Genomic DNA, 11,279 nt, shown 5'->3' with positions numbered 1-11,279 from the left:
AACTTCCCTAAGAGCCTTAGAACAGTACACTTCCACTTCTTCCCTTTTGTCTAGTTGTCACATATTTCACTTTTTTTTTTGTTATAAACACCAAAGACACTGTTCTTATTTTTGTTTAAAGGTCAATTTGATTATCTTTTAAAGAGATTTAAATAAGAAAACATGGGCTGGGGATGTGGCTCAAGCGGTAGTGGGCTCGCCTGGCATGTGTGCAGCCTGGGTTCGATCCTCAGCACCACATACAAAGATGTTGTGTCTGCCAAATACTAAAAAATAAATATTAAATAAGAAAACATTACATATTTCCCCATATAATTGCAATTTTCAGGGTCCTTTGTTCATTTGTGTAGATCTAGATTTCCCATTTGGTATCATTTTTCTTCTGTCTGGAAAATTTCCTTTAACATCTTTTATTTTTCCAGTCCAGTGGTGATGAATTCTTTCAGATCTTATTGCTATGAAAAAGTCTTTATTTCACCCTCATCTTTTTTATATACTTTAAAAAAATTTTTTTTGTAATTGTAGATGGACAGCATGCCTTTATTTTTATGTGGTGCGAGAATTGAAACCAGTGCCTCACACGTGCCAGGCAAGTGCTTTGCTAGTGAGCTCCACCTCCAGCCCCTATTTCACCTTCATTAAAAACAAACAAACAAACAACTTTTTTGATAAATATAGAATTCTAGGTTGACAATTTTTTCCCTCTAGTACTTTAATGATGCCATGTCATTAGTTCCTGGCTAACAGTGTTTTTTTTTTTTTTTTTGTAATGAGAAGTTTGGTTTCATTCTTTGTTCTTTTGCACAGAAGCCTTCTTTTTATTCATTACTACGGTTCAGCAACTGGACTATGATGTATCTTCTTATTGTAGTTTTTATTCTTCTTGAGATTTACTGAGCTTCTTTGATCTATAATTTCCATCAACTTTGGGGAAAGGCAATTATTTCTTCAAATGTGTTTTCTCTTTCTTCTTCTTCTGGTTTGTATTTTTGACACCTGAAATTGTCCCATGAGCTGTTTATTCGTTTTTCAGTCTGTCCTCTCTATGCTTCATTTTAAGTTATTTCCATTTCTTTGTCTTTATTTCACTGATTTTTTCTTCTGCAGTGTCCAAATTGTTGTTACCACTTTAATTTGGATATTACATTCTTCACCTCTAAAAAATAGCTCTACATCTTTACATCTATCTCTCCCATGTCTTTCTTCCATATGCTCATGTTTCTCATAGATCTTTAAGTTTTTGTAATATTGATAACTGCTGTCCTTAAGGCCTTTCTTAGCTGATTCTATCATCTGTGTTACTCGGGGCCTATTGATTCATTTTTCTCCTGGCTCTGGGTCATATCTTTTCTATTTCTCTGTATGGCTAGTGATTTTTTGTTGAATACCAGGCTTGGCAAATATTATACTGTTGAGTGCTGGGTTTCTCATATTTATTTAAACGGTTTTGGACTTTGTTCTTGTTGAGAGCCACAGTCCAGTCGGAATGACCCCTGGCATTTTGCCAGAAGTAATGGTTGGGAGGCGATCCATGAAGATGATGCTGGATTGATTCAATTGTATATTAGACCTTTACTGTCCGGTAATAGGATGGCTCTTGCTGCCTCGGGCGCCCGCTACTTTGGAGTTCCCGTTGAGTTCTCGCGAGGTTCCGAGAGTGCGTGCACGCAGCCTGCGCAGCCCAGTGGTGTTCCGGGAGAGTTGCTGGGAGGAGTTCCCATTGGTGTGTGGTGTTCCAGTGGGCCGAGTGGGTGGCGTTCAGGAGAGTTCCCGGGGAGTGTTCCCGGGGAGTGTGCGTGGAGTGCTGTTGGAGTTCAGGCAATAAAGTTTCCTGTTTGAACATACAAGTGCTTTTTGGCGGCTCGGTGATTTGTGCCCAGCCAGACTGCGGCAGTTCTGATATGCAGCCAAGTTACTTCCGGATCAGTTTGAGGCATGCTATCAACCTTTTCTTTAAGACAGTCTGGCGAGCACAGCCTTCACTCAGAGACCAGTTAGCTCCACTACAGAGGCAGGATGTTCCAGTGCACTGGACCCAGGGCTCTGTGTATTATAAGGTCTCTTTGCTCTACTTAGTGGAAACCTCAACTCTTCTCAGCTGTTTGAGCTCTGGGAATTCTTCAATCTGTTGCTTAGTGTTTGATCTTGTGGTGTTTCACCCGACACTGATACTGACTAGAACTCACCTAAGGGTCAAGAGAAGCTTCTGCAGACCTCCTGAGGTCTGACTCTGTGAAACTTCTTTCTATACGTCATTTCTCCCAGCAAAGTCTAGCCACCTCGGTCTTTCTGAACTCTGACTTCTGTTTCCTCAATTCAGTAATACAGTGGGCCTCTGGTTCCCTCCCTCTGTGCTGCAGCGTGGAAATTCTCTAAATAAATAAGGTGGGATGATCACAGAGCTCTTCCCTCTCAGGGATTCATAGTCCTGTGCTTCCTGTTGCCCAATATCTGAAAGCATTTGTTTTATATATTTTGTTTGCTTTTCTAGTTGTTTATGGTAAAGGGCAGTTCCCACAGCACTTAATCTTTCCTGGGTGGATTTGAAAATCTCTAACCCAGTTGTTATCATTATTGGTTTATACTTTAAAATGCCATTTAACAAATATATGATGACTTCACGGAGGGTTAGTAGAAACATTTTTTAAAAATTGTGTTTGAAGTTAGTTCATGAATATTCTTGAGTTTATAATTCTACCAGGAAGCCAGGCTCTGTCAACATTTTCGTGAAATGTTGAACTAGGAAGAGATCTTCAAAGTCCAGCTGAATTCATTGAGTCATAGCCCATTATTTAAATAAACTTTTTTTTTTTTTTTTTTTTTTTTTTTTTGCGGCACTAGGGGATTAACCCCGGCCAGGGCCTTGTGCACGCTAGGCAAGTGCTCAACCACGGAGCTCCACCTCCAGCCCTTTCAATGAACTTTTAAAATTCACATTTTAAAGTGCTCAAGATTTTGAGAAGAGTTCCAAGACCATTCAAGGGGAAAAAAAACAATAATATTCCCGTCAATAGATGATGCCAGGGCACCAGGAAACAAACAAACAAAAATAGACAAATTGGATTATATCAAACTAAAAAATCCCTCTGCAAAGCAAAGGAAATAATCAACAGAATAAAGACACAATGGGAGAAGGCATTTGCAAACTATTCACCCAACAAGGGATTATTATACAGATTATATAAAGGAACTCAAATAACTCAAGAGAAAAAAAAATAAGATGAAGAAAAAGAAAAAAAATGCAATTAAAAAATTTGGAAGTGATATGAATAGATATTTCTCAAAAAAAGACATACAAATGAACAAGTATATGAAAAAACGTCCGACATCATTAATCACCAGGGAAATTAAATCAAAACCACAATGAGATACTATCTCACCCCAGTTAGAATGGTTGTTATAAAAGGCAAAAAAATACTAAATGCTGGCAAGGATGTAGAGAAAGGAGACTTCTATGGACTGTTTGGAATGTAAAATCAGTAACCCATATGGGAACCAATGTAGAGGTTCCTCGAGAAACTGAAAGCACAGCGAGCCGTGATCCAGCAAGCCCACTGCGGGAAGCCTACACCCTAAGGAAAGGAAATCGGCATGTCAGAGAGTGGCCTGGACCACCATGTTTACTGTGGCACCAAGCAGACCAGCCAAGTGTTAGGGTTTGACTTGAAGTGCTCCCCAAAGCTCATGTGTTGAAGGCTTGGTCCCCAGAGCAGCAGAGTTCAGAGGTGGGCCCTGGGGGAGGTGATGGCCCCAGGAGGGCTCTAAGACCATCAACGGGTTGACCCACTGATGGATTCACACCTTGAGGGGCTATTACGAGGTCGAGGTCCTGGAAACTTCAGTATTCAGGTCTAGCTGGAGGAAGCAGGCCATTAGGGCTGTGTCCTTGCAGGGTACATTTTGTCCCCAGGCCCTTCCTCTCACTCTCTGCTTCCCAGCTGCAAAGAGGTGAGCAGTTTGGTTCCACCCCACTCTCCCATGGGCCATGATGTTCTGCCTTGCCCCAGGCTCACAGGGATGGGGCCAAGTGACCTCAGAAACCATGAGCCAAAATAAATCTTTCCTTCCTTTGTTTTCTTGGGTATTTGGTCACAGTGACATAAAGCTGACCAACACACCAAGAAAAACCTAGGTGTTTGTCCATGGATGAATGGACAGATGTGGTGCTATGCTTTGGATCTGCAAGGTCACTCAAAGGCTCATTCCTTGAAGGCTGGGTCCCCAGCTGGTGGCAGTGGTGTGGAAACTTAGGAGGTGGGGCCTACCTGGAAGGCTCCTGGGGGTGTGTGCCAGGGGAGGGAATATTTTGCCCCTGAGCTGAGCCCCTTTGCTCCACCATGGCTCCTAGCCATGATTTCCTCTGCCTCACCATAGGTCCAAAAGAAAGGGAGCCAGCTGACGGTGGACTGAAACCTCAGAAACTGAGGGCCAGAGTAAGCCTTATCCTTTCACACCCCTCCTATCAACACACATATATACACACAGGTGAACACACACAATGAAATATTAGTCTGCCATCAAAAGAATAAAATCCTGCAATCTGTGGCAACATATATGAACTTGCAAGACATTGTGATAAGTGAAATAATTCAGGCATGAAAAAATAAATACTGCATGCCCATTCATAGGAAGAAGCTAAATAACTGGATCTCGTGGAAGCAGAATACAACAGTGGTTACTAGAGCCCGGAAAGAATGAGGCAGAGAGGGATGGACAGTGGATGGGCACAGGGGTAAAATTGGATACAAGGAGTAACTTCTAATGTTCTATGGCACAGAGGAATGACCATGGTTGACATTTATTTTCATTGTGTATTTCAAAATAGCTAGTAGACGTCTCTATTTTGAATATTCCCTATACAAAGAAATCTTAAATGTTTGAGATGATGGTTATGCTAATTACCCTGACTTAATCATTACACCTAGTATGCACATGTCAAAATATCACAATGTACCCCGTAAATATGTACAATTATTTTGTGTCAATTAAAAATAAAAAAAAATGGTGCTGGCACAACTGATATCTATATGCAAAAAAACAAAGTCAGATTCTAACTTTATATCAGATACAAAAATTAACTCAAAGGGGATTAAAGATCTAAATACATGAGCTGAAAAGTATAAAATCTTAGAAAGAAGCAGAAGTAAATCTTTGTGGCCTCAGATTTTGCAATGCTTATTTGAATACAATCTCGGCACAAGCAAAAGAAAAAACAGGTACATTAGCATTCATCAAAATTAAAAATGTATGTGAATCAAAGAACTCTATTAAGAGAATAAAAAGATGGCCCACAGGGTGGGAGAAAATATTTGAAAATCATAAATTCGATAACAGCCTAGTATCTAGAATATATTAAAAAACTTTTACAGCTCACCAGCCCAAGAGGTAATTCACAAGGTAAGGAAAGGACTTAAGCAGACATTTCCTCCAAAGAAGACACGCAACCAACACGAGCAAAGATGCTCAGCCAGTACTTAGCAAGGAAATGCTAATCAAAACCATGAGGTACCACTTCACATCCGCTAGGCTGGCCACAGTTACAGGTAGAATCGTGTATGTCCTAGTGTCCGGCAACATGAATGTGACCTTATTTGGAAATAGGGTCTTTGCAGGTTTAGTCATGTTAAGATGAGGTCATTAAGGATGGCCTTGATCCAATATGATTGATGTCCTTATAAGAAGGAAGTCTGGACACAGACACAATGGGAAAGTGGCTATGTGAGACGATGGAGTGGAGGTCACAGTTCTGTGCCCACAAACTGAGGCACGTCTGGGGTGGCAGGAGATGGGAGGCAAGGAAAGACCCTTCCCTAGAGGCTTCAGTGGGAACGTGGCTCTGCAAACATCTCGATCTCAGATTTCCAGTTGCCAGAAATAATCTATTACATTAAGCCACCCAGTGTGTGGTACTTTCTAATGGAGCCCTAGGACGTTGATATAGCTCTGATTTTAATAATGGAAAATAGCAAGTGTCAGTGAGTACAATGGTCAATTTTATGTGCCAGCTAGGCTTGGCCACAGTGCCCCAGCTATTTGGTCGAACATTCACAATGGTTCTGTGAATGTGTTTTTTCGATGAGATTAAAACTGAAGTCAGTGGATTCTGAATAGAGCAGGTTTACCCTCCATAATCCATGGGAACCTCTTTCAATTAGTTGAAGATATTAATATAACAAAAGCGGAGAAGGAATTCTACGAAGACTGAGTCTAACAGCTGCCAGACTACTCCAGCAGACCCTAAACTCCGCTGTGTGGTGTGAGCCAATCCCAATTCCTGAAAGATCATTCTCAAATACACATGAGCTGAAAGTATAACATCTTAGAAGAAAACACACATCTTGACGACCTTAGATGACCTGGCAATCATATATATAATATGGATCAATTGGAACCCTTATAGGATGCTGGCGGAAATGGAAAACAGTGTAGCCACTGTGGAACACTATTTGATGGCTCTTCCAAAAGTGGAACAAAATGACCACATGACCCAGGGATTCCACTCTGAGGTATATACCCCAAGAGAACTCAAGACTTGTTCAAACCCAAACTTGTCTGAGAATATTCATGGCAGCACTACTGACTGGGGCCAAGGAGTAGAAACCACCCAAATATTCCTCGGGATTAACAATCTGTGGCATGTCCGCATAATAGGATGCCATTCAACCATAAAAAGCCCCGAAATTCTGATACATGCTGTGCTGTGCCTAAACCAACATCAGGAAAGAAGCCGGACACAAAAGTGGTCAGGTGAGTGGTTGCTAGGTGGCACATGGGATGACCCGGTGCTGGGAGCGAGGGATATATGAGGAGTGGCTGCTCATGGATGTGGGGTTTCCGAGAGGGGGATAAGAATATTCTGGAACTAGTGGATGTTGAGGATTGTGCAACAACACAAAGGTACTTAGAAGAAAACACACATCTTGACAACCTTAGATCTGGCAATCATATATATAATATGGATCAACTGGCTGTGTTCTCTGCTTCTTCCTCAGCACGGCCCATCTGAAGTTTGCCTTCTTGAAGGACCCCTGGCCTCTTGATGGCTGAGAACTACTCAGTATGCAGGTCACTGCTCTCACCTGCACCCAGCTCCGCCCCCTTTCCCCAGCTCCCTCACCCAAGCATCTAGCTAGCCACTGGCATCTCATCCTCTGGATTTTCCCAGGCAGGGATCCATCTAGGCCGACAGGGATACCTTCTGAGCTCCAGTGAGGTCGTTCCCCTAACATCCAAGGAAGGGATTGGTAGGGAATCAAACATACCAATGGCTTTCTAGAGCAATTTTCCCCCAAATTCTCTTCCTTCCCCTCTAACTCCTTACCTTGGGTTGCAGGCTTTCGTTCGTGGGATCCAGTACTACCTGTCTGTGTGCATCAATTTTAACTTCTTGTTCTACAAGTACAAGTTTGTTCCTAATTTGTCGCAGACATGGCATGAGACCCTTTTCACAAATATGTCACTTAAAGTTATTAATAGGTATGCTTATAGCTGCTGTGTCTCCGTCAAAACTAAGAATTCCCAAAGGTAACTGGCATTTCAAAATCCACGGAAGGGGCTGGGGCTGGGGCTCAGTGGTAGAGCACTCGTCTAGCATGTGTGAGGCACTGGGTTCAATCCTCAAGAGCACATAAAAATAAAACAAAGGTATTGATTGAGTCCACCTATAACTAAAATAATATATTTTTTAAAAATCTATGGAAGAAATTATAGTGAGGTAGTGAGTTTACTAATAAGATTCTCAGTAGGAAGAAATAACTCCAGTAGCCGTCTTTCCCAGAATTTCAGACCTGGGAAAGAACTCAGAGGTTGGTCAACTCTACTCATTTCCTTGAAGTAGCCGCTGAGGTCCCAAGTGGCTGCATGACTTGCCCAAGGTCATCAGAGTGAGAGATCAGAAGACAGTTATCACTTCTTGCAGTTCCTTTTGCTTGTAAAAAAATATTAGATACATTGATTTATACTGGTAATTTTAATATTTATCAAACCAGTGGTAGAGATGAATTTTTGATGCAAAATTACTATTTCATCTGAAAAACTGAGCAAACTGGGCTTTCAACATTACATAAAGCTGTATGAATCCTAACCTACTGTGCAGGAGAATAATGGACTCTTAATTGGATCTGTGCCTCAGAGTGGAAGAGCAATTTTTAAATGGAAAACTCTACAGAGGTGGTGGTGAGAAATGAGCTTTGCTAGATGAATTATTCCAGGACAAAGTAAGAGAGCAAAACAAGACTAGAAAATGGCTTTGTCTTACAGATCCCAAATAGACCAATGCAGCTGGTTTGTACTGGTGAATTGCTATATTTGCCACCACCTTCCTGATCTTGCCACCGTCTGTTGTTCCGGGGTCCTCATGGACCCTGGTCTCCTGGGTTCCATGAAAATGTGTACAGCAGCACTAGGACACTATTCATTATCTGACAATTATTATTGGGAAGCCAGGACGTGTCATCCAGAGGTCGCAAAGACTCTATACAACAATCATAAGCTTTTGAGGTTGGGATGGAGCCAGCCCAGAAATAACAATCCGACACCACATTTCATATACAAAACAAAACTGAGGCTGAGGAGCAAAGTACCCAGTCCAAGAAGGTCACACAGAGAGTTAATGGCTCTAATCACAAAAATGAAGCGTTTTGACAGATTCATGAACTCTTGGGTAGCTCCATCCTCAGCTCTGAGACCTCAGAGTCATTCTGTAGCCTGAAGTGCTAATTAAACCAGAGGAATTATGGATTTACTATTTATAGGTAGTGAAATTAACTAGGCCATGATTCGTGGGGACACAGGAGGAGATCTTGTCCTCTGAGATTCACATATTACATTCAACTTTTGTATTTTAAGGCAGAACATGGGTAATGCATAGCTCAACTTTCCTAAGGCTGGGCCAGGGTAGTCTCGATGGAGCACAGCGGTGACGAAGGTGTTTGCCTCATTAAGACCCACAGGTAACCCCACTTCTGGCAAATGCTGCCCTCACTCAGTGGGTAAGGTCAAATCAATCCTTTCGAACCTATCAACAGCTTCAAAGGACCTATTTCAGACCTTTTTTTCTATTATTTTAGGAGTTTTAACCAATAACACCAAGTCAATATGCTTTCACTGAATGTAAAAGGGAAAAAGGAGAAAGGAAGCCTGCAGAAATACTTTTAAAAGGCACGCAGCTGGGTCTGCAGGTAGCTCCCGTTTTGCTTCCTCTACTGGTCAGAGTGGCTCTCCCTATATTACCAAAACCAAACGGCTCTCAGGAGGCCTGGTGGTGTGGACAAAAGTGCTGAAAGCGAGGAACTTCCAAGTTTCCATGTCAGAGACTGGCTGTGCATACCCGGGAGGCGTCATTTAACCCCTCGCCATCAGTTCCCACCTCTGCACAATGAGGATAAACCATGGCGGCGCCTCTCCTGGGTACTGTGTGGATTGGCTAATTAAAGCTAATGAAGACCCTGGAAAGAACCAGAAAATACTACGTAAGTGCTGAGTATTTATGTGCCACTAACAGTCGCAAAAACTCCTCAGGGACAAGATTCTATGCAGACAGCACACTCTCCATTGGTGATTACTAATCAGCCACTGCTTACAAAGAAAGCACTGTGTTTCCAGAAAAGGGCAAGGAAAAGAAGCATCACACAGAGTTGTTCAACAACACCATCTTTATTCAAAAATATATATCTATGAGACATTTCAGAATATACTGCTGCCACCAATGGCAGCCTATACTTCTAAATAAAGTCCTAAATTAATATACAAATTTAAGCTTTAAAAATATTCTTTAAGAAAAACAAAACAAAAGCAAAGGAAGATTAAAGACTTTCTGAGGAATATGACCTAAAGGAAAGGTCCCTTGAGGCCTACGGATGCCCTAAGTAAAGAAACAACACAAACCAAAACCACCCACCCCGCCCCACAGACCACCTCTTACAGACAAGGAGAAAGGTTCACTTAAATTAAATGAAGTAAGCACACTTTGAGAGGTGAGGGAAAGAGAATAAAGATTTAAAAAAGCATTTCATTAAAACAAAACTATCTTCCTCACAGGAAGTCCACTAGTAACAGGTGTTAAGAGGCCAACACATTCATTTACATAATTGCTACAGGTTCATTTCTTGCTCTTGCTATAATAATTACGCACCAATCGGTGGATAATAATTAACTCAGGTGGATAAAACACAGCAGTGGGCTGAATCCCTCATGCTGTCGTATTTTCACCCAGCTGATCAGAGCAAATACAGTCTTTTGCCTGGTTTGTGGCTGGTAAAATTTTGCCTCCTTGGTGAAAGCAGAGCGTCCAAAGCAGGTCTGTTCAGAACCAACTCCTGCACGACGCTGGAGCAGCACGGCGGGAGGGTGCGCATCAACAGCAGAGACTACAATTTATCTTGCAAGTTCAGTGAAGTCACCTACTGCCCTGTGGCCTCTGGGAGAAAAACCTTCTAGACTCATTAGTTTAACAATGACAGGACAATAGGCAGTGCCAGGAAGCCAGCCCCACACAGCTGCACCCACACCTGAGAAACGGCACCAGCACCACCAGGTTCTCCAGAGCCAAACCAGGCACCCGGCTCGACTTTTCCTTGTTGTCACGTCATGGTGCCCATGTGCAAGGGAGCTTCTGGAAGGGAGACCTGTCATTCTGTGTAAAACACAGGCTATGTTTAACATGTAAAATGACATAGACTTTTGGTGATTCTAAAAACAACAACTCAAAACGATGGAGACTCTCAAGCCCCCTGCACTGAATTCCTTTGTACAGGTCTTGGATCCAGCCTAGGGACCATATTCCTATTACACTATTGGGGCAAACTGTCTTCTGCCCTTTCCAATGTCAAAAACAGGCCTGCCAAATTTGAATGATTTCGGTTTGCAGGACTGACCTTTATGATACAAGATAAAAAGCCTCTCTAACCACATTATTTAGTCATAGTGTCAGCTGGCATGATAATGGAATTAAAAACCAAATCAATATACCCAACTTTCCCCTCCCCTGCCGAGATGAGCTGTTCAATAACATCTGATGCAAACGCTCCTCCTCCTCCTCCTCACATGGGGACACGGACACGTGCAGTGGTGTGAAGTGATTGGCAGATGGACATGCTCAGTGTCCTATTGGCAGGGGAGATGTTCAAGTTTAGTCACCATATTGTGGACAACACCCACACAGTGGATTAAATGATCATCTGTGCCCTACTCCCAAAAGGGTCAAAGCCGTACCCCTGCAGAGCCCAGACTCAGCATGCCTCCATGTGGAGCCTTCATCTTTGGGGCCCACCAGTGCCATC

At 42.3% G+C, this 11,279-nt stretch overlaps 1 protein-coding gene across 1 annotated transcript in view; it reads right to left on the bottom strand.

Annotated features, from left to right (window-relative positions):
- Positions 1–9,652: 9,652 nt before the first annotated feature.
- Positions 9,653–11,279, bottom strand: part of Rprd1b (regulation of nuclear pre-mRNA domain containing 1B) — a 49,523-nt gene continuing 47,896 nt past the window's right edge. The window contains exon 8 of the transcript XR_003300289.2: positions 9,653–11,103. The gene's annotated coding sequence lies outside the window, so the exon portion shown is untranslated. The remainder of the gene's footprint in view (positions 11,104–11,279) is intronic.

This window comes from Urocitellus parryii, chromosome 6 (assembly GCF_045843805.1).
Source record: "Urocitellus parryii isolate mUroPar1 chromosome 6, mUroPar1.hap1, whole genome shotgun sequence".
Lineage (NCBI taxonomy): Eukaryota > Metazoa > Chordata > Mammalia > Rodentia > Sciuridae > Urocitellus > Urocitellus parryii.
This window is presented reverse-complemented; position numbering and strand designations above follow the sequence as displayed.